This window comes from Gymnogyps californianus, chromosome 17, assembly GCF_018139145.2.
Source record: "Gymnogyps californianus isolate 813 chromosome 17, ASM1813914v2, whole genome shotgun sequence".
NCBI classification, from domain to species: Eukaryota; Metazoa; Chordata; class Aves; order Accipitriformes; family Cathartidae; genus Gymnogyps; species Gymnogyps californianus.
In genome coordinates this window covers 2,894,709-2,918,650 of record NC_059487.1, presented here as the reverse complement: position 1 = coordinate 2,918,650, position 23,942 = coordinate 2,894,709, and the positions used below count along the sequence as shown (strand labels likewise).

Genomic DNA, 23,942 nt, shown 5'->3' with positions numbered 1-23,942 from the left:
GAGAATAGCTAGATCAGGAATGTCCCTTAACAGGGAAACTTCATGAGAATTGAGATTTGGAAGTTCAGAGCAATAAAAGGGACTACTTTTTTCCAGACAGGCCAAGATAAACTCTGGGACTCACTGAGAGTGAGGGTGAAAATGAAAACACCAAAAAGATATTTTTAAAATGCTTACGGATATACCAAAAACACGGGGAGTTGCTGTAGTAGATGCTAAAATGCATGTTGGTGGAGAGGAGGAGGTAGTTGTTACATGTCATAAATCCAAAGCTGATTTCTAACCGGAATTAATCCGAAGTGGGGGAGCAGCAGGTCCCATCTCACCCCTATCATGTCTCATTCAGGGGGAGGTGCGGTGGAATCGGGCCATGTCTGCTTTGGGCTCCTGGTAACACTTTACACCTACTGATTTTGCTGTAGACCATTGTTAAAAAACAGTGACTGAATCAGTACTGATTCTGCTGTCCTTGCTACGTAGCAACGCGAGCCAGATCTGTGTAGTTTCCCTCTGCATCCAAAGCCTGGATCCTGTTTACCCTGACAGGGTAGGGATGGAGATTTGGGCACATTCCTGAATTAAACCTTGTAGCATTAATAACTTCTTATTACTTGAAACATTTTTAATGTATCTCTTCAACGTCGTTTTCTCTAATGCAAAGAGAAGGTCTGTCCCATTGCTCTTTTCCAGTTCATACTGATACCAACCCGTTGGGATAGACCAGCCTTTGCAGGCCACCTCTTTGAAGGTGCATTTTTCACGTGCGCCTGGTTTGCATGTGCAGAAATGGTCTCTGGAAGAGCCGAGCTCCAGTTGTTAACGCAGCGCAGGTTTCGTGTTCTTAGTGCAAAACATCCGTCTGCTATTGCCAATCCACCTGCTTTATTGCAGGTTTCTGCCCAGTGCTGGGGACAATCCTGCACACAGCTCCAAGTTTCTCGCTAGTTGGGCTTTTTCATGGCATGTTTCCAGTTCTGTATCGGTTTTCTGTGTCTGTCCTAGAGACTTTCTGATTATTTCAGCCTGTGTTTTTTAGCAACAGTCTACAGACAGCTGGCCATCTGGTTAGCATTAATCTGAAGGAGGAGGCAGCATGCTTACCTGCAGTAAAATCACTTTCCTTTCAAGACGAGTCCTGTTAACTTTCATGTTCATGTTGAGCTGAGAACATCCACTTCTGGCAAGAGGGGAAAAGAGGGGAAAATGGGATAGCTAGGACACATTCCGTTCCCAGCTGTCCCCCGCAAAACCCAAAGCTGGTATCAGCAAATGAAGTTGAGTTTTTGCTTTGATTTCTATGTCTTGGCAGGCATGATGAGGTAGAAAGTACCTGCCTTCTCACCCAGCATGGCAAGGCAGGCCACTGCTCAGCCTCCCCAGCCAGCTGGTTTTGGTTTGGTTGGTAGTATCAGCTAAGTTCTCTCTTTTGAGAAATCTATTCCTTTTTAACCTTATGTTTCGTAATAGGATTTGTGGGTACCACAGCCTAGCTCCCCTTGCAGCTCTCCCAGAAGAACATACATTTGGGTTCCTTTTTCCTGTAACAGAGCTGAGGGTACAATCAGGCCTCTCTGAGGGACGTAGGAGGTCTGGAGGTCCATAAGAAATGTCCAGAAATGAACCACACCGTGGAGCTCAGAGACGGTCTGGGCATTGAGCAGATATTTGCTGGAGACAGAATTGTCTTCATGGCCCTAGAAGTGACTACAGGGCTCTCACTGGGGTGTCTGAGATGCCAGGCAGCTATAACTGAAGAAGCAGTTTAACTTCAATGCATCCACGCTGCAGATTGAAGGACAGAAAGATCTGTACTTATGGGTCCTCCTATTGCCTCCATCCCATCAGCTCGCTGAGAGGACCAAGCACTTCTTGCTCTGCTTTGTCCTCCTGGGGGGGGGGTCATTGCTTCTTCAGCGGGTGCCTGTTGCTGGCAGAACTTCAGCCCCGCCATGGTGGCCAGTAGATGCTCTACAGCATCTACAGAGCGTCTAAGCAAGAGCTGCCCTAAGAATTAAATCCAAACAGTAGAGGCCAAGACAGAAAGAAAAAGGTTTTTTAATCCTTCCACAAAAGCAAAGACTGAACTGGTGGAGTCCTGGTTGTGCTAGGGACCCGTACAAACTGTGTCAGGGAATTTGCAAGGCAGATTAGAGACGCTTGTGCCACCCGGGGTACAGTTGATTTTGAACGTCCTTCTTTTATAATTCAGCATCTGTGGCTCTGCCATGCTGTTTTACAAGGCAGAAATCCAGTTCCTGAAGGGATGGAAGCCAAAGTTCAGCACCGAGTATTATGCCCTGATGAGGGTATTGTATTAATGCCAAGTGGAAGAGCAATACCACCGCTGATTTATGGGATGTGTGCATGTGTGGCTAAGCAGCATGGGTCTGTAAACATTTCCTTTGCTAACCCAGTGGATATTCATTTTGCAGTAAAGATCTGTAACATTAAGCTGGTTGTGGAAGGGACTCGCATGTGGAATAGTACAAGGTCCAGCAAGTGGGACTTTTAAAAGTACTTTTTCTCTGGCTTCTCACAGTTGCAGAGCATTGATGAAATGTGACCTGATAGAGCTTCCCAGATGTGAATTTCCAAAGAATTTGAGGGGAAAAAGCCTGAATCTGCTAGGATCACACAGAGCTGCATTTCCAAGCTCCTTCCACGAGCAAGGAATGGTTTGCACGTGCGTGTCTGTGCACACTGCTGTTGTGCGCTAACTTCAGGTCTGCACAGGCAAACTTTTGTCTGTGGCAGTCCTGCCTTTTGATTTTATGCTTCGGGTCTTACGCCTCAAAAATCCAGGACTAAATTGAGGCCCCTTTGAAAATTTGGATTTCCTGATCCATAATGGTTGATTGGAGCTGGAATTCTCCTGAGTGACAGTTTGCTTCATTCCCTTTTGCTTTGCTTTCTCACTGAAGTAGAAAAGTCATATACAGTACAATGAATTTAGTGCAGTCAGCAACAATTCAGCCATGCTGATTTATCTGAGCCATTCACTGAGAAGTACTGCACTTCTCTGGAAGTGCTAGTGCCCATGAATTTCATGTTGATTTTTACTGTTGCCCGTGAATGGTCAAAGGTTTTAGTTGTTACAACCAGATTTTTTGCTCTTGTGTCCTCTGGGTGATGCTGAACTCTGTTATCCAGCTGTCCTTGGAGGATGCATGCGTGGAAGTGGAGCTGGCTCTCCAGCTGGAGGTTGCTGTGAGGAGTTGGGAGTGGGGTTCTTGCAATAATTTTAAATCACGTTCCATTGTATTTACATTTTTGCAGTGTTTGTGTTGTGTGGGAAGTTGGCCATATGATTACAATAAATAGGTGTGAGGAAGCAGCCAGTAACATTTTTAACACCCAATCAATCACTTGGCACACTCTGATGCCATGTACACCATGAATAATAATAACTGGACTTCAGTTATAGCTTACATTGAAAGTTCGCTGGGGAAAAATTAGACGAATAACTACAATTATGGCTGCAGCAAGATGACTCCTTTGTAGTACATAATCTACAGTAATTTAAAAAACATGGATCATTAAAATCAATACATATTGCAACCAGATCTTATGAGCTTGATTCTCCCTTACACAAAGACATGTCAGTCTTGTCAAGAGCTGAGAGCCAAAGTTAAGGAAAACAGCATTAGCTCAAGGAAGGCTGGGCTTACTGTTTCCTCCAGGAAACCTTTTCCTAGTTCACTCCTTCCCTGTGTTTATCACCGAACACAAATGCAAGTATTTAACATGAGCAGAGTGGACTTCTCAGCCACTTTGAATTCAGCACGAAATCAGCGTAGCCAACAGTGCCGCTAAGTAGACAAGACTTGAGCATGCATCTGGTTTATGGGATTGTAAGGCTTGGCTCCATGAGCCCTTTCCTTTGGGGTCAGTGCTGTTTTGGGCGGAGTGGGAAGCTGGTCCTGCAGGATGGTGCTTTGATCAGCGAAGAAACGTTATGTGATATCAGGAGTCCAAGACACCTGATACAGGGCACCATGGAGCAGCAAGTATTTTTAAGGCTGGCAGAGTTGGTTTTATTGAGAAAGGACGTTGCCTTTGAGCTGACTGCTCTGAGCCTGCATACTGCAACATCTAAATAGCCCACCGTGGGGAAAACTGAGGGCACCCGGTTATAGTACAAATAGACATCTGGGTGACTTCTTCAAAGCCAAAAAGACTAAGAACATGGAGATAGAGGAAAGAAGGAGAAATCCTCTGCCCTGATGGACATTTGGCCAGAGGCACCGAGTACAGACAGTGCCTTTCTTGCTGGAGGGTCTGACAAGGGAGTTATGAAAAGTCGTTAAGAGATAGTAGCTTACAGAATCCCTAAAAAAAAAAATCTGTTTATGAAAAAACAGGTTTTCCAACCAAAGCCGAGAATAAGATTGCCAAGTGCAGGGCAGTGTCAGTGTTGAGTCAGGAGTATAAAAAATACTAAGCATTGAGGCTGGCCATTTTGTTAAAAACATTGCAAAGGTGGAAAATGCCTACATTAATAAGCCAGCTTTGTGGAGTGATACCCAGGGTGGGAGTCACTCACCAAGCCTGAATTAGTCACCCAGGTTTCTTTGACAGTGAAGAGGCTCTTCTGGAGTGTGATTCATTGGCTCTGTCTGAAGTACCTACCCTGGGATGAAGCGAATGTCTCTGTAGGGATTCGAGGAGGACTAGCCACCCAGCTCAGATGCATTAGTCCACATTTTAGGTGCCTGTGTTTGCACAGATATTAATTTTTCCAGCTATTCAGTGGAAAGGAACAGTTGCGTGTTGAAAGTGAGGGTTAATAAAAAAATTGACATTCTGTCTTTGCAACACACTGAAGAGACATGAGTAGACATGAACATGACAAAGAGCAGCCAAAGTTAGGAGTGAGATCCTGTTGCAGGCAACAAATCTTGGTCCTCAGTGGACAGGCACTGATGGTGCGGGATGAGCAGTGGCTGAGATGCAGGAGGGAAGGGGCTGGAGGGATAGGGGGTAGCTGCAGTTTGCAGCCTCTTCACCCGATACACGAGGAAGGAACATGGCAGCATTCCTGCTGGTATCGCAGGAAGGGATATTCCTTGGTGCATCATCCCCCTGCAAACGCTGACTGCAGAGGCAAAGCAGCAGGACAAGACGCCGCAGTTGTGCATCAAGGGAGATTTCTTGTCTTCAGCTTGTGTTTCTGAAGGGTTGAGGCAGCCAAGTGCCTAGTCTGTACCACAGTGCTGCAGCCCAGCCCTGGATGGGTTAGCCACATAGAACTGTACGTTCACGGGGTGAGGGTAACCTGTGGTGACATACAAGCAGGAGTTATGAATATACACAGCGTATATCCTGCCCTCTGGGACAGTCAGTGTAATCAAGGAACTTAGAAGAGTGGCAGAACATCCTAGCAGATGGCATCACCGATGTGAGTAGGTCCATTCACGTGCAGCCGTGGAGGAGAAAAGGTGTGTCTTGAACTTTGCATCAATCCCATGCAGCTGAGGGAGAGTTTTGAAAGGAAACATTGGCACTTGCCCACAAAACCTGGTGTTTGCTAAAATGGCAAGAACCAAATTCTTCCATAGATCAAGAGTTTCCTTCCCACTTTCTCCTACATCTACAATCTGCCAAGTTTCACTCTCTCAATGGACCGTCCATCCTGCCTCTGGGGTGGAGGCAGCCCTGGGAGCCATCAGTCTCACAGAGTCCACGAGGCGGGGAGGTCCTGCAGGAGCACAAGGGGACACCAGTAGTGATCCATCCCATTTAGGCTGCTGGATACCAGGATCTACCCACTGCGGTTCCTCAGGGCTTCGGGGAGAAGACGCTTCAAGCTGAACAGAGTGAAGTTAAGTGGCAGTTTCCAGTTTACGTGAATGCCAGTTGCAGGGCTGGGTGAATTATGGCAGAGTTTGTAGGAGCTCAGCCAACTCCCCCCTTCTCAGAAAAGCAGAACGGGCCCTGGATCTGGGAGCATAAAGGAAAGTGTGTCTGAATCATGCATTGACATCACCGGGAGCGCTGCAGCTCTCCGACTCACGTCAGAGCTGAATTGATATGGTTACAGGAGACTGTGTGGCTTTTAGTATTCTGGGAGAGCTGCTACAGTGGCAGAGAAAATTATTCATGGATCAAAAAAAGAAAGGCATTAGCAGTACAAAGTGTCATGATTGTCTCTGTTCTACTGCAAGGTTGAAACGAGATGCCAGCTGTGGTACATGAGAAATAGCTTGAAGAAACACCAACAAAAATGCACTGATTATTCTTGAAAGACCCTTGCAATTCAAGCCAAGGTATCACTTACTAATTTATGGGGAAATAAAACGGGTGCACAACCCTCCGCTGACTCACAGGCGGTTGATCTGGAACAAGAGGCATCGCAACAGAAGAGCGTAACAGTCATATGCTTTATGTCACTGGAAATAAAGGTTGAGGTGAACAGAGGAACTGCCAACGACAAAGCCATAATTAAGAGATGCCAAAGCAGCTTTTTGTCCTGGGGGGGGGGGGGGGAAGGAATACAAAGTTCACAGAGGAGATGGCGGTTCCTGCCATACGCAGAGGGGAATAGAGGAGGGAATAATCTTCCCCATGAGGAATCAAATTCAGATACCAACAAGCAAATGCCACACTGAATATTGACTCCTGTGGTGGAAGCATATCGTTAAAAAGGGGGCAGATACAAAATTACCTTAATGCCTAAAATCTTTTACCAGCATCTGTTCAATGTTAAGTTTGGCGAGGCGAGTATTCCAGTGAAGCCACGAGTGGTTAGCAATAGTCCGCTGTATCCACTAGTAGAAGAAAGTAAAAATGTATATAAAATACTTGTAGGTGTCTGCTGGAGGTACTATGAATGCCTTTCGGGGTTATGAAAATCTGAATAGATTGCTATAGGAGAAGCACATATGGAAGTTACTTTCCTTGAAACTGGATCTAAAATCATTCAAATGACCTCGAGCCAACTAAAACATGTCGACACAGTAATAACTTCATAATAATGTTGTTTCATTAAACTTCTGCATTTTTGAAGTTGTTCACTCAGCTGATACATTTGTAATTAGCATTTAAACACTTTGTGAATATTCATTAGCTTTGCCACCCCTTCTCGCTGAGGAAAATCGCTCTTGGTACCCAGGAGGGGCCAAGGGGTCAAGGCGCTTGCCGGGGGCATCTCGGGAGTGAGCTGCGAGCTGATGGGGGACCCTCAGCCCAGCTCTCCCTGCGGCGTTATCCTCACCTCGGGACACGAGAGCCTCGGAGCGGCTCGTGGTCACATCAGCAATCAGCAAAATCTCCTGCTGGGATAAACGGCTTGGCCTTTGCTCTTTTCGTTCATCCACTTGCTAATAAGATTACCCCATACAACAGAGGGACAGCGATATTATCCCCTAAGTAAGCAGGCAGGCTTTGTCGTGTACGTGAGAATGTCCTGGCCGGGTGTTTGCTCCAAAAAAAACCCCTTATTTTTCTGGAGATAAAGCAATGGCTGCAAAAGCTGTTATTTCTCACCCAGCAACTCCGATCTGTGCGGGTGAAAGTCAGCGTACACGAGGGTGCATTTGAGTACTAGGGATTTCCCTGAGTCTTATCGCATTGCTGGGAATACTTCACAGCCCTGCGTGATGCTGAATCTCTGCTACCGAGTCTCTGATACCTTCGGTCTCACGTCACCAACCCGGTTTGCAAGGATGGCAGTTGGGGGGGGGAAATATTTTAATTTCTAAACTAAACCGATGTTATGTGGTGCTGCTGAAAAGCTGCAGATGCAAAGTCCCACGATGTCATTTTTACAGTCTCTTGTCAGAGCGGGACCTTGCTTTTAAATGAAAAAGTTCAGTCTTAAAATAGAAAACCATGCTGAATTATACAGCCGCTTGATAATTATTTTTTAGTGCTGCTGCTAAAAATGCCCCATTAAAAGACTATAAGTCACTGCAGAGTGCTGTCAGGCTACCACACACGGGGATTTTATTTCCAGCTGCATTTCATTTCCTTATTTTGGCGGGCCAAAGTCTTGAGACCAGAGAGTAAATATTTGCATCTATCTCTATTTATCTCTATATTTCTATCTTCTGCGTGGTGGGAGCAGAGCACGGCACGGGTGGCAGACTGGGATGCCAGCTCAGCGGTAGTCCCTGGCGGCTGCAGGGTGCCAGGTGGAGCATCACTCAGGGGCACCCACGGGTGTCACCCCGGAATTTGGCCGGGGCAGTTTGGAAAGCTGCGGTGCCAAAGCCGCAACGTGGATAAATGTGCCAGGCTTTGAAAGCATGCCAGTCCGCGTGTTCAGAGGCAAACAGGAGGGAAGGGATATCCACCCGATATTAATTATGACTTTTGAAGCTTTGCCTAATTACATTGTCTCTCTTAAGACAACGACACAAATATTTATGAGTGGGACTTTTTATTCTCATTGTAATCAGTGACATAAATAGGTAACACCTTTATAAAGAGTTAATAAAAATGTGTCAACACAAGCTCGAGCACAAACTATCGAGCAGTGTGCAGTAAAACATTCCAGTGTTTATTGTATTAATTGAATATTCATGAGATGCCAATTTAAATTACAGTTCACAACTGTTGCTGTGTCTAATGAATAATTTAAACAAGTGTGGCCAAAGAGATTTCAACGCTGCATTAGCAAACTGCAAGGGATTAAGCAACAGAGAATTTATAATTAGCTTTGTATATCCTATAATAAATTCATTGGAAAGATGGTTTTAATTATCCCACATGTTAATTCAGAATTCAGTGCATTAATTTTCGATTGAAAAGTAACCCTTTCTTCCCAGATAATATATTTGTCTCTTCTTCATCTTCTGCGTCTCAGGAACAGGAAATTGCAAGTGTGGAATGGCCCGATCTTTGCAAATCTTGCCCATCATGACGCAGCATTTGTATCTGCCCGTCTCAGGTCTGGAGTAATTGCTTTTTTGCATTTCCAGCTGGGGAAGCTGAGACAAGTGAGATCAAATCCCTTCCTATGAGTCAGGATCCCAGAATCCTGCTGTAGCTTCTCCCAAGGCTATCTGCTAAGGCACGTCCTCTTTGATACACTTATGGCTACTTGGGAAATACTGTCTATTCCTGGAAAACAAGTCTGCAAAAGTGATAAAAGTTTTTGGCAGTCATCTCTTAGAAGCAGCTTTAAGTTTTTGTTTAAAAACTGAGGATGCACGTAAGTAAGAGCCTAAACCCCAAAGTTCGAGCTGAGATTGCTGCCTTTTTTTAGAGCAGAACAGGAATAATTTTTTCTCTATTTGGCATGGTTATGAAGTGCTTTTTCCGAGGGACATGGGCGCCTTTGCTTATAGCGACGGGGGCTGCACAGTCCTCACTGCTCGCCCCTCTCCAGGGCGAGGAGGGTGGCAGCCCTGTGCCACGGCGGGGACAGGGGCCGGGGGCTGCGCTGCCGGCGTGGCTTTACCCTCTGCGGCTGCTGGTGGTAAAAAGGGGATAGCAATGGCCTCAACAGCAGGGAGAGCTGAGGTCCTCATGGGTTGTGAGCCCCCCGTGGAGACGCTAAGCCCTTGAGAGGGGTGAATACTGTTTGTGCTTTCCCCTCCACGTGCTTCCCCTAACCTATCACCTTTGCCGTGCAGTTCGGCTGTAAAGCCCGTTCGTACGTATAGAGACAGCCGTAGCTCTTGAAGAACCTGAACGCTTGTGCTTAAACTCGCTGGACAGAAAAAAACTGGGAGGTATTCCAGGGAATGCAAATCCTTACACCTACGTGAAGCCACCCATGCTCAAAGCTTGGCTGGGAAACTCTGAAAGTGTCTTTCGGTGCACGTCAGGGAGGAAAGCGCTTCTTTTCCAGGTGGTTTTGTTTAATTCCAGGTCAGCAGGTTAATGAGATCTCTGGGATATGCAATTTGATCTGGAATGTAAACATTCACTTGGCATGTGTCCTTGATGTCTGATCAGATGGAAATGCAAATGCGGCGCCGAGTGTGGCACGCCATCCAAAATGTTTTGGTGACACAATGTGTAAGACAAAATAGTGATCACTTTTTTAAAGAGTCTAATTGAAATGTTTTCCGTTGCCTTTGAGTCCTGCCATATCTATCAAATCAACAGCTCGACACCGAGGGTAATGTGCCTGATACTGAGGTGGGAGCTCCTTCGGCTCCCTCGGGAGCACTGAAAACCCAGGGCTGTCCCGGGAGCTGCCGGCGCGGCAGAGGCAGCGTTCAGACTTCCCCTAAGACCTTAATTGCTGGTTTAGTGCCTCTGTCTTTTGGGTGACTGGAGTTATTTAAGTTGATAAATGGATAGCATCGCTGTAATGCAGTATGTTGTCGTTGACACTTATTGATTGAACCTCAAGACTCAATTGATCAAGCTCCCCTGTGCCAGCATGTAATCCCAGTGGAAAAAATCAAACCTTTAATGGGGTTACGCGTTACTCTTTGTTTTCCACTTGGGGTTATATGTTTTGGGAGGGAAGGAAGTGGTTTTGATGGCCTGAATCCCCGCTGTTACCTGGATTAAATAAAGACTGGCAGTAGGAACACTTGTTATTGTGGCAATCCAGTCGTGGGCAGACCCAAGCCTCATTTAGTATGGCATATTTCACCTCAAGGAACTGAGTGTCTTGATGTTAGAAGGAAATAAATGAATCTCTGAGGTGTCTGTTATCCATCATGAGGAAGCCCAAGAGGACAGAGATGCTGCTGGACTGAATATTCTTTCACCTGTCCTCTTTAATATACTACAGCTAATCTAATGAACTGTATTGCACAACGCAGGCAGTGCAGCAGCTCAGGTTAATGTTGCTGCTGGAACCTAGGTAAGCACTTCGTAAAGTTATATGGCTGTAATTCTGCATTTATGTAGGTTTTTGCATGTCTGTAATTTGTGTTGGAATAGCATCTGCAATTATATTAGCTAGTTAAGAAATGAGAAGGGTTTCTCATTGTCAGGAGTCAGAACAGAAGTTACAGCATCTGGCTCTTGTGGCAGGAGTCGGTGCTCGAGTTTATCTTCTCTGTTCCCTCCTGCAATTAGTTTTGTACATACAGAGTCATTTGGGCTTTTCACACCTATTTTAAAAGTGTTCAGCATTTGCTATAATTAAGGACGAGAAGATAATAGACTGTGCCTTCTGTTAACAGTTTACGTGATGCAGCAAGGTCATCGCATACCTTGCAGCTCTCAGAGGTTCCCTTCTGCAGAGCAGGTAAATGCCGTGATCATCATTTTGCTGGCGGGGAACTGGTGTGCGGGAGATTTGGTTCCCTGTCTCAGATTGCTCTGGTAGAGCTGGGTTTTGAAACTCAAATAGTTTCCCAACGAATATTCGGCCACAGAACCATCCTTCTTCCCTGGATGCTTGTGTTCCTGGTAATAGGAGACTCTTATGAAACACTTATTACAACCTAACACAATAATCCCAGCAATATCTGGCCACAGAGGCATACTGAGGTGGGGGGCAAAAAGGGGGCAGCTCGTTGCAGATGTGTAAGAGGAGTGATGTGGTTTGTGTGCAGATGTGGTATCAACACTGGGGAACCCAACTCTTTCTAATAATGCAGGCAATTCTTACAGTACTTGAAAAGTGGGCTGTTAAACTTTGCAATCAAAAAAAAAAGCTTTTAAAATTCATTCACAGAGTTTAATCCCACAGGGACGATTTTGCTATGTAGTCTTCCCATTTTCCTGTTGTGTTCTAAAATTACTTCTTTTTTCCTTCTTCTTCTTCTTCTTTTTTAATGCTCCATGCAATAAAACTTGGAGGTCTGTCATTACTTTTGAGTCTATTGCTTTATGTGAATGCAATATCTAAAATGTCTGAGAAGAGCCAGGAGAGACATAAAGCAAAGTGAACCGGACTGTGCAGAAAGGCTTCAATAAGCTGCCAGAGCTCACAGGGAGGGACCAGTAAATACGCTGGGAGATGATGGGGCCAGTGTGGCTGCAGGTCCAGCCCGTGGGTGGGAGGGTGGTTGGAGGAGTGTGGTGTACAGCGGTAGGTGAGCTGGTTGTGGGAAGTCCCGTAGGAGTTCGAGGCGTTCTTGCCAACGTTAATTTTTATCCCCCGACTACCCTGAGAAGCAAACACCAGGATTTACACAGTCCCCACATTGTCCAGCATCTTCTCCATCAAAAGTGAAGCTTCTTGCCCCTCTGTCAGGCTGGGGACGGGCTCAGTTCCACGTGCTCCATGGCTATCACCAAGCAATGCAGAACCTATGTGGCTGGGGGGTCCCCCAGGGTGCTCTCCCTTGTGAGCAGGATGGGGAAGGGCTCGGTGTGATCCTGCCTTGGCAAAGACACACGACAGAGCACGCTTCAGCTCCGTCCTTCTTGTTGTCCCTTTGGGCAGGCAGGATAACAAAAATGAAATTATCGGCCTCCAAGCCACCAGCAGCTTTTTGTTGTATCCACCAAGAGCCCTCAGCTATCCTGAGCCCCATCAGGGCCTGCAAAGCAGCAGAGCTTGCCAGGGACAGCAGCTTCTGTACGGCCTCGGCTGGGCCGGGTGTGATGCAGGAGCTCTCGTCCTTCCTGCAAATCAGGCAGACCTGAGTTTGCATCCTTCCAGCCTCCCCCAGTGCCTCCCACCGGGGTACTGGCTTCTGACGGTAGAAGGGCTTTCTCCATTACTCATTCTTCTCCTTTTTTTTTCCATTTTGCTCATCTTTTCATTTTTGGTTTTTGGCATTGTCCTTTGTTGCATAGGGAATGGAAGTGGATGTCAAATCCATTGCACTTTCTGAGAAATTGAATTCTTGCTTTCTGGCCGGCCCTCCTGCCTTGCTGGGAGTGCTGGGAGTGCCAAAATGTTTGTGCGAGCAGAGCCCGTGGAGGAGGACTTCTGTCCATCCCACCAGTTCAAAATCTTGTAAAAAGGAGGCTGAGCTGTAACTCAAGATGTTAAAAATATCATAATGTCAAGGACCTGGTAAACCCACCAGGAAAAGCAAATTCCCCCAAGGAGTCTCTGTAGAGCTGGAGACGTGAAGTGAGAAAATTTCTGTCTCTAGTATTTTCCTGCTTTCCCTTTTTTTTATCCCTAAGGTTATTTGCGTGAAACCAGATCTCTGCTTCTCAGGAATCTGTTTGCGTGTCTCAAATCCTGTCTTTGACCTGTGGGACGGCTTTGCTGGGCAGGTGATGGTCCCCTGGAGTGCACAGCTTAGGAGCTTGTCCACGTTCAGAGGGGACCTCAGAAGTGTGGCCAGGGACCACCTGTAGCACCACGTAACGTGGTCTCTCATCCCAGCCCTGGGAAGCACGCAGCAAGACCCACTATAGAGACACTTATTTTCGCAGAAGGTTTTAACACTGGCTTCTGAATCCATCTCCCCACTGGTATCTTTGGGATTAAAAAGTGAAAGCCAAAAATTAAAGAAAATCTGATGTATAAACAGGTCTGATGCTGAAGAGATTTTTCCCCTTGCTTCCCATGGGGATAGCTTTGCCTCACCATTAGACCCACGTAATGCAACAAAAATACACCCCGAGACAGTTTGTCTGCTCCTCCATCCGTCTTGAGCGCAGAGACAGAGATCTGGAGTAGGAAATCGTTCTGGGTGGGCTTCAGGGTCGGTGCATACCCTTCCCTGTTCCCAGGGGGAGCGTCTCGGCCCCCTCGGTCCCTACACCTGCACGCCTGCAGGTATTTCTCGTCTACCCCCTTTGCTTCTTTCGTAGCTGGTTCTCACTGGCTTTCCTCCTCTTGCTAACACACACGAAGGGGATGTGACAATTTTATTAAGTTTTATACCCCCCATGGGTTGGCAGGGGACTCAGGGTCTGGTGCTATTTAATTACCTCCCACTGTCCGTTACAGGGGAATTCTGGCCCCAGCTTTTGGGACGTGATGGTGTTATGCCTGGATGAGCAGCAGTTGCCGTCATCTACAAATGGTTTTTACAAAATCGCTAAATAATGTATTCAGAAAACATGCTGGAAATTAATGGAATAGATTATTTGCAAACATGTTCACTGAATTATCAGGCTTGTTCTTTATCCGTAAAATAATGTACTTAAAAAAGAATGAAGTTTATTGAATACGTTATTTACAGACTGTTCTCCAGCTGAGGGCTGCAGGAGCACCGATGGAGTGCACAGACAGCCCGGGTGCTTCCCAGTGGCCGGGGGCAGCCGCTCCTCCTCCAGACAGATGCACGGTCCAGGACTTTGCTTGCATTTTGCTGGACCATTTTGCTCATCCCTGACCTCGGGAGAGTGAGTTTGGAGAGGGACGCGTGCTGGCCCTCCCCTGCTCCCCATGGGAATAGTCACAACGGTTGCTTTGCTTTGTGCATCACCTTCTTCTAAGACTCAATGCTGCTCCCGGTGAAAAGGGAAAATACCTGTAAAAAAGTCAGTGGAGGGGAATTAAGCCGTTCTGTGTAGCATTGTCACATTGTGGTGCCCGGCTCTGGCAAGCAGCGAGGGATCATTTGGGGATGGATGGTTTAGACCTGCTGCCTGGCGGGTCCCCACGGCAGCCCATCGCCCTGCAGTGAAGGGAGTGGGACGGGTGGGAACCCACCTTGGAGGAACCGTGTCTTATGGGAGGGGAGAAGTCTGAGCTCCTCGTGCCCGGGAGCAGTCCTGCCACCAGTCTTGGTTGCCTTCTGCAGTTCTCCTGCAGTATCCATCCCATCAAGTTAAGCACCTCCAGTGCAAGCAGCAGTCAAGTCAAAGGGACACGGTGTGACACTGGTGTACAGGGACGGCGTCACCTGTCCACTGGTGATGAGGCAGCTCAGGAGCGTGAAGGAAGCCCAGGTCAGCCCTGGGGTCTCCGTAATGCAGGCGAGGCAGGGCTGCAGGGCTGCAGGAGGTCAGCTATAGGAAACGTCCCATGTGCAGTCCCGGTCCCTATCTCAACTGTGTTGTTTCTCCATCATCACACAGCTGGTGGGATTCGGGACTCAGGAGGGGCCAAGACCTTACAATACTTTGGTCTTCTCCTTAAGAAGCAAGATCCCAGCAAGGGGTGCAGGTCTGCAGCGGTGCTGAGATGGAGGACAGGTCTGGAGGTCCAGCTAGCTTGGGTTTGTCTTTTGACATCTCGAGGTGCTTTAAAACCATAACCCTTTGCAATCTCTATGATGACTCCACTAGCCCAAGAGAGAGGGAAGCACACACTGAAGCAGGACTCCTACCTGGTTGGCACTCCCTGGGGGTGCGAGTTCCTGGATTTGGGACCCTCGTGGACATCTCTGCTGTACAAGTCCACAATAATGCTCTTAGTGGCAGATGGCCATGGTGGGGGGTTGTATCATAGGAAAACAACAAGATTCAGTTCATGCCGTACCGAGTTGGTCTGTTCCTTTTGGCCATGCCCTTCCAGCACCGGGAGCGATGACAATATTAATGAGAGATATTTCCCGTTCGCCAAGCACAGTCTCTATCCTGTTTTACACTGCCGTTCTCACCCAGAAGTTGCAGTGCTTTATCTTCATGATGAAGTGTTAATTGTGTTTGGAGGATTCTTTCCCCCGTAATAGCAGGATATCGTAACACAAGATCACAGCCTGTCAAAGTGCTGAATTCAGCTTGTCAGGCAGGTGCTTTCCAAAACCAGCCCTCAGCCCTGCCTTCCCCTGCCCGCCAGGCGCCCGGCGGCTGCAAGCTGCAGGGAACTTCTCTTTGGGGGAAAAAACATGCAGAGGTGGTCGAGGCTGGAAAAGACAGGGAGCAATTTATGTCCTAACAGAAGCAGATAAAAAAAAAAACCCCGTGGGTGAGGAGACAGAGATAAACACAACTGAACTGGGAGAAGCCCTGGGAGCCTTGTCTGGGGTCAGCTGTATGGCTTTACGGTGAAGCTTCATGTTCAAAAACATTGCATTTGAAACTGCAAATATTAATTAGAAAGGTCGGGATTTCACATTATGTAGTATTTAAAGCAGACTGTAAAACTTTCTTTTCTCATATATGTCTGCTCAAATCCTCTTTAAGTCATCAGGCTGAGCTAGCTTGTCTGTACATGGCTTGAAATAACTGACTGAGGAGCTCTCGGTACTGCTAATGCTGGTATTTAGTAATTCTTGGAATATTGGGGAAGCTCTGGAGGACTAGAAAAGAGCTAATGTGCAAATATTTAAAAAGGGAAACAGAACAGCCCTGGTAATTACAGACCTGTCAGTCTGTCATCAATCCTCAGCAAAATAATGGAGTGGCAGATCCAGGCCTCAATTAATAAAGAATTAAGGGAAGGTAATATAATTAATGCCAATCAACATAGGCTGATGGAAAACAAATCTTGTCAAACTAACTTGATATCTTTTTTGATGAGATTACAGGTTTGGATGATGAAGGTAACAGTGTTAACATAATATACTTAGACATCTGCAAGACATTTGACTTGGAAAGTATACTGAGAAAGTTGAACAATACAAAATCAATGTTACGCAAGTTTGGTGGATCAGCTTGTCAGTCTGTCTTCCCAGAGTTTGTCATATTTTTGCCAAAGAAAGCATTAAATAATTGCCAGTGAAGTCTGTAGATGATGCAGTGAGTAGGCAAGCGGCAGAAGATAGAGATGCAGAGCTTTTAGCGTGGCCTGGTAAACTGATCACCAATAATGAATATGCGTTTAGAGAACCAATGTTGTCCCACCTGCAGGAGCAAAAAAAATCTTTCAAGATGAGGACTCTTCTCCTTAGGGACGGTGGCTCTGGAAAAGGGATGTGAGATGCGGGGAACACCTATGCTTCAGGGTGGATACTGACTGATGGAGAAGTCCAAAAGGCATCCATAGCAATGAGCAGGGTGGGAAGCTTGGTGAGAGTGCACAGGACCATTCTGCGTCTTTGGCCGAAGCGGGAGGGGTTTGATTATGATCTGCAAATGCTTTGGTGAAGGACAGCCTGGTGAGAGCCCCCCGCTCTGGCAAGCGATGGGATGCGGAGCTCGGGGGCTGGCAGCACAGGCTGGCCATGCAGGCTGCACGTAGGGCTCGCTCCGGGGATCACCCACGGGGCGATTTAGCAGGTGAATCCATCCTCAAGGGCAGCTTTTGAACCACAGCTGGCAAGGAGGGGTTTGGGCTGTGGGCAGCGCCTGCCCTCCTCCGCTGCCTCCTTGCAGCCGCCCCTTCTCTGTCCCGCTCTGTCCTCTCCACCTGCGGTTCCCGTGTCATGCCCGGCGGCTCACAGCGATGCTTTAGATCCCCTGTGTCACAGCCACCGGGACAAAAGTAAGAAGGCTCATGAAACCGAGGGCCTGGGAAAGCTGTGCCTTCAAAAGTGCCCTAGGGCATGTCTGTGTCTCAGAAATACTCTTTTTAAATCGCGAATGTGGATTCTTTCTCTTTGCTGCCTGGCTCTGCATTCAGAGATGCTCCTTCGGATCATGTTTGCAAACTTGAGTCTGTAAAACCCTTTTTTCACTGTGTTTGATGAAGAAAAACTGCAATTTCAATGTAGTTCCAAAAAATTTCTCTGTGCCCAAACCCCCAAAGCCGGCACCACCAGTTCCCATGGGCGCCTGTGCTGCTGCTGCCGGGCCAGCAAAGCCACCCCATGGCAGCCTGATGGGGGTTACAGATCCCCAGGAGCTGGCAGGGGGTGCTTGGTCCCTCTTGGGGACCAGGAGCATCCAGGAGGGAGGCTTGTCCTGGGGAGTGACAATGATGGCTGGGAACCCCACTGCATATAGAAAGCCTCTGCCATATGATAAATGCCCCCCGCCCCTACAAAAATAAATTGCTTCCTTTTTAAATCGTTTCCTACTGCTCCCCTCGTATTCGTAATAGGATGATCAGTGGAACCAAAGATGTGGCTGTTACTTTAAAGGATAAATTAGTTTGACTCTTAACTCAATAATTAAAACTGTTATGGCTATGAGCCTGCAGGGATAATGTACTATTATTATAGTCATTTGTTTCAATTAAATGCTTACTGATTTTACAATAGCAGCTGGGCACCTGTGTGAGATAGCTATTACTCTGAACAAGACATCTCAAATTCCAGCAGAAATTTGTCACTGCACTAAAGCATTTTACATAGACCATGAAAGTTTATTAGGAGCAGTTACAAATCGGGAAGAGGAGGGGTGGTAATTGGGGATATATTTTCTTATCAGCTTCTCTCTCTCCTGCTCTCTCTCTTTTTTAAGTAAATCATCTTTAAGCATTTCAGCTATGGTGATGCGTTTACATTTAAACTTCAATACAAAAAAAGCCTGCTGGGAAAACTTTGCTTCAAAGCTGTTCAGCAGATAATTTCTCTCCCTGGTTGATTGTGATTGTAATGGCTTGTTCTCAGGAACAAACCTAAGGAGAGGTAAGCTGTGCCGCCAGTGAGCCTCGTGGCCACCCCTGGAATAGCTACTCCCCTCACCCGGGGAGGAAGACCCCGGCCAGGGAAGGCTCCAGCAGCTCTGCTCAGCCCAGCCGTGTGAACTCGCCCCCGGGAAGGGTGGCAGTCGTAGGGTCATAGAACGGTTTGGGTTGGAAGGCACCTTTAAAGGTCATCTGGTCCAACCCCCCTGCAATGAGCAGGGACGTCTTCCACTAGATCAGGTTGCTCAGAGCCCCGTCCGATCTGACCTTGAATGTTTCCAGGGATGGGGCATCTACCACCTCTCTGGGCAACCTGTGCCAGTGTTTCACCATCCTCATCGTAAAAAATTTCTTCCTTATATCTAGTCTAAATCTACCCTCTTTTAGTTTAAAACTATTACCCCTTGTCCTATCGCTACAGGCCCTACTAAAAAGTCTGTCCCCATCTTTCTTATAAGCCCCCTTTAAGTATTGAAAGGCCGCAATAAGGTCTCCCCGGAGCCTTCTCTTTTCCAGGCTGAACAACCCCAACTCTCTCAGCCTTTCCTCATAGGAGAGGTGTTCCATCCCTCTGATCATGTTTGTGGCCTCCTCTGGACCTGCTCCAACAGGTCCATGTCTTTCCTGTGCTGGGGACCCCAGAGCTGGACGCAGTACTGCAGGTGGGGTCTCACCAGAGCGGAGTAGAGGGGCAGAATCCCCTCCCTCGACCTGCTGGCCACGCTGCTGTGGGTGCAGCCCAGGATGCGGTTGGCTTTCTGGGCTGCGAGCGGCCGTTGCTGGCTCATGTCCAGCTTTTCATCCCCCAGTACCCCCAAGTCCTTCACCGCAGGGAAGCCTGGCGGGAAGCCTGGTGGTCCCCATGTGCTGGTCTCCCCGGTGCGTGGGGCAGTGCCCCTGGGCTGGGGCTGCGCTGTCTGCCTGCTCCCGCCGGTCTTGGCCATTGTCTTTTGCACGTCCTGCTTTACACGGCTCTGCTTTTGCTCAGGGGGCTGCGGTGCAGCGGGGGTCAGCCAACGCCGTACGGCAAAGCTCCAGCCAAATCTTTTCCTTTCCTGCTGGGTAACATCTGCAAGTGCTTCGGCACAGATCCCACCCGGGATTGCAGCCCAGCCGACAGTCGGTGGGGCTGGAGCAGCTTGGAGCATCGCTGCTCCACATATGCAGCAAGGGCAAAACACGCCATGGGGGAATAACACAGAACCTCTGAATTTGTACTTCTGCCACCAAAACATGGTGATATCTTCAAGGTGTGGCCGAGGCCAAGGAAAGCAGGAGGAGGAGGAGAAAAATCCCATGCAAAGCAAAGGCAGAAGGTGGTTACAGGGGTAGGACCTGCCTCAAGGCTTCAGCCTCAAGGCTTCAGCTGGGGATTAGGATTTTGCAGGAGAGGACATTCAACGACAGCAACCGTCCCTGCCTGAGCCGGGGACCTGAGCCCCAGGTTTACTGGCTAGTGCTGTAGCCTTTATTGCTGGAAAGAGCTGCCTTTTACATATGAATTTTGAGGGGCAGTTAAGTTGAAGCTCGGCTTGACACATTTCAAAACATGATCTTTGCTAGCAGAGCACCCAGGTCCCCAGCCAGGCTCTTCCTTGCAGCGTTTTGTCACTGGTGCTGGATTACCCTTCTCCCCAGAAACAAGGAGCGCAGAGCATGTGCCGTTTGTCAGCCTATTTTTCTCTCCTTCTTAGGATTAGCTGGAGCGTTTATAGGCCTGATACGCATATTCATTAAAAAAATTGAAATATTGTGGAAAAAAATAAGCTGTCTTTGAGTTAGCACAGCCTTTGGGAATCTGCTAAGTAAGATGCACTTAATTACTTTAGCTATGACTACATCACATTTCACTCATGTTTCCTCTGAGATGCAAAATATCTTTTCAGCAGAGACTGCAAACACGTCCCAAGCCTTTTGCAGCACCCCGCGGCGAGCTTGTTGCGCTGAATGCCCGGGATGGAGACAGGATCTGACCTGGCCCTCAAAGCCGCTCCTGCTGGTGACGGAGCTAATCATGTTTACAGGGTGGTTATTTAATTACGCGTGTGCTTCCATCAGGCTCTGCGGGGATGCTGAGTGCTTTGTGGAAGGGAAGGGCGCGGGTGCAGCCACAGTGAGCCCGTGGCTGGGGTTGCATCCTGCAGGACTGGTGTGCCGTGGGAGAAGAGGTTGTTTGCTTTCACAGGGGGAATGTTGCATTCATTACCTTCTTTCACTTTGGTTTGCCATCATCGCAATTTCATTCATCATTTACTTGCCTGATTAGGCCATTTGCTGCAGGGGAGCATCTCTGAATCCTGCTCCTGGGTCTCTCTTTCCTTGGGTCTTTCTTAGGGGGGATATCATCTACTTTGGGTGCACGACTAAGGCCCCTGAAATAGCTCAGTGTCTGCAGGGTCTCGCAGCAGAAAGCAGGACTAACCCTTTCCCCAGCTTGAGCGAAGGCCATCATCACCCTAAAGCCCATGGAAGAGGCGCTGGGGCTGCACACAAGCCGCTCGCCTTCATTTTCACCCCAAACATTTTACATCTGGAGAACACAAATGGCTTTTCCACCACTCGCCCTCTCCGGACCTGAGGACATCGGGAGCCATGGGCAGGGGCTATTGGGATGTGGCAGCCTGGCCTGTTGCTTCCAAAACTGCATTTTTTTTTTAAAAAAGGGGAGTGGAGAGAAATTTAGTGAGTGGCAAATGGTGGGGCCGGATCCCGCCCCTCCAGACGGCGGTCAGCAGGGTTGCGTGCGAGGGGCAGAGTTGTACATGTCCTTCTGCAAAACCTCTTGGCCGGGGTGAGAAGAGATGGAGATGCGGGAGAGTGAGAGAGAGGGTCAGAACCAGCAATATTCAGCAAAAGTATTAAGTAAAACCACCAGTTTTTAATGATGTAAATAAACAGGCAGCTGCTTGGGAGGAGGCCTCTGGGCTAAGGTATCCTTGGGGAGGGGGATGTCCCAGGAAAAATGCAATGTCTCCGCTTTTTAAGAGAGGGCTGTGGTTGGGTTGCTGTCAGCAGGAGGCTTCTGCCTAGATTCTCTGAGCCAGGGCTCAGGTTTCTGTTTGTTCCTACAAATTTTCATAAGCATTTGCAGCACATGTCCCATATCCATAATTGCACTCCTGGACTTGTTCTGCTCTGATGCATAAATAACATGCACTGTAAAGAAAAAGTGTATGATTACATATTTAATGGATAAACGGAGCCGTTGTGGTCTATTGGCCACATAATAAAAGTTTCAAAAAAATTGTCTTAATACGGTATTTACCCAAGAGACTGCCATGGCTGCAAATGAACGAGCTATTTTAAATTTTAAAATTTTTTAAGCCACATTTCATAGCCTTCCCTGTTTCTAAAACACCCGTCTTCTAAACTTTTTCTTCATTTAAATTTAAAATAAGGACAATAAATTATTCTTCTCCTTAGCAGCTGGCAGATCTTCTCCAACATGAAAGGTCTGGATTAAACTGACAAAATCCAAGACAAATGTACATTTTTCACTGGAATTTGGGAAGGAGCTTGCCGCTCATGCGGCAGATGGGTGCTGACCTGTCTCCCCACCTTGCAGGCTCCCCATCGCTGCCTGTCTCACCCCTGGCCATTCAATTGCAAATGCAAAAATTGCCTCTCTGATGCCTCCTGTGCTGCCCAAGCCCATTGCCCGTCCCCATCTTTCCTGGCTGCAGCGTGCACGTCCTCGATGTCTTTTTGGCCAGGATTTCCCACGCAGCAGCACGTGGCAAGGAGAGGCCAGACCTCTGCAGTAAGGCAGGTTTTAAGGGCACATAAAACTTGCCATAGTTCAAGCAGCAGCGAGTTTCCTCGGCCCCGTGGCGGAGCAAAGCCAACCCTGCTGCCTCTGTACGCTGGTGTTTCCTTGCAACCACCAAAGCCGAGGACAGCAATTCAGCGTGGCCCCTAAGTCAGCCTCGATGAGACTCCTCGTGCCGTTGAAATGCAAGACATTATTTTCTTCCTGCGAGTTAAATCCCTGCACTTCGTAATTAATACAGAAAAAGGGCAGATCCAGGAAAATCTGTTCCCCTGACACAGACTCTTCTACTGATGGAGAATCCGAAAGAGAGCAGAACATGCTGTCGGGCGTTGTGTAAAGCTCTTGATTCCTGACCTGCAGCCGTAAATCTGGTTTTGCATTTGGATTTATTTCCTCTGAAGCCTACCGAGCCCTTGCAGGTCTTCCCTGGGTTTCTTTCTGTATGTGCTGCTAATGGAGTTGGCAAGACTCCCCTGGTAATAAGAGATTGCACCTCAGCGGGCTTATCGGAAATGAAGATTGTTAATAAATAAAGCCTGGGTCTTTAAACTCATGTTAACATTAATCAGATTAATATAAAAGGGAAAGAGTCTGGAAAACGTTTCAGGCAGGGTTTGCTCTCCCTCCCACCGGCTTCCTCCACGGCTGGACGAGGCTGTGCGGCAGCCTGGCTCTGCCCGCAGGGGCTGCGGTGGGGCTGAGCCCTGCTGCTGGGGGGTGGCCGGGCAGGGATGGATCCTGGGGTGAACATGGGGTTTTCAGGGAAAATGGTACAAACTGGAAATGGGATCTTGGCTCAGCAGACAGCAGGGCAACCCCAAAACCTTCCGTGCACCTACAGCATGGCCGGGTTTGTCCCCATCTCATCTCATCTTCCCTCCTTGGCCAGGACGGGGGTTGTTGCTGCTCCCGCCTGACCCAAACACCTGAACTTTGGTTTTTGCCATGACACGGGGGAGATATACGCTCCACAAGATATTTTTACTTTGTCTAACGTAGCATTCCACATTTCTTGTTAGTCATATATATATGTTTCATTTTGCTTTCAAATCTTTCAAGAGTGTTGGGCTCAGCAGCCTCAGGAGGCAGCGCTTGAGCCGGTGGCCTGTGCCGTGTCCGTGCGTCCCTGCAGCCGTGTGTGATTAGTCGCCTTTCAGTCCCATCAGATGTCCCCTCACTCTCGCAGTATGAGAACAGAAAAATAGGTGTTAGGAAACTCTTCATTTTTGGGGGTAGCTCTATCACGTAGCCTCCTCCCTCACCTCTTACCTACACGCATGCACACACATACATCGCTTCTGGTTCCTTCCCTCGCTGGGAAATCTTAACAGGCAGCCTGTAATTTTCTTTGCCCTTGTCTGGACTTTTTTTTTTTCCTGCTACATTCATTTCGAGTGGTATTGGAACTGATTGCACTATTTAAAATTGGAAGAGTCGTCTCCGGGAAGAGTTGTAATGAGGTGGTGGCCAGCAGCAGAGCTTGCCCCCACGTGTTGGGGTCCGTTTTGGGGCATATTGTGGTGCTCGGGGCTTCTGGAGCTTGGGGACATAAAAACCTGTGGCTTGATGGTAGTGTCACAGCTTTGGGCAGACCGATGTGGTAGGAGCAGGGACCTGGGGCTTCCACTGGCTGCTTTTGTGCGTACTACTTCTAGGTTTAACCCCAGTAGCTCTAGCGACCCGACAGCCGTACAGAGGATGCAGGAGGGTTGGTTGTGGTGCCTTCACAAACTCAGACAAGCAGATATTTTTTCACCTATGCAGTTACTAAATGTCAACACCAAGTATTGCTCAGAAAGAGCGTGTTTGGGATCCACGGCCTCTAATGCTGCATCGCTGATGTCCCAGGGCTGGACTGTCAACCACAGGCTCCAAATACCCTGGCACAACACGTAGTGGTGCTCAGCGATGGCCTCGTGTGTGCAGCAACAAAGCTTGGCCCCA

General features: G+C 47.9%; 1 protein-coding gene across 2 annotated transcripts in view; it reads left to right on the top strand.

The window, feature by feature from the left end:
* The window catches only part of TOX2 (TOX high mobility group box family member 2), a 156,016-nt gene that overhangs the window by 106,202 nt on the left and 25,872 nt on the right, over positions 1-23,942 (top strand). The gene's annotated exons all lie outside the window — the stretch shown is intronic.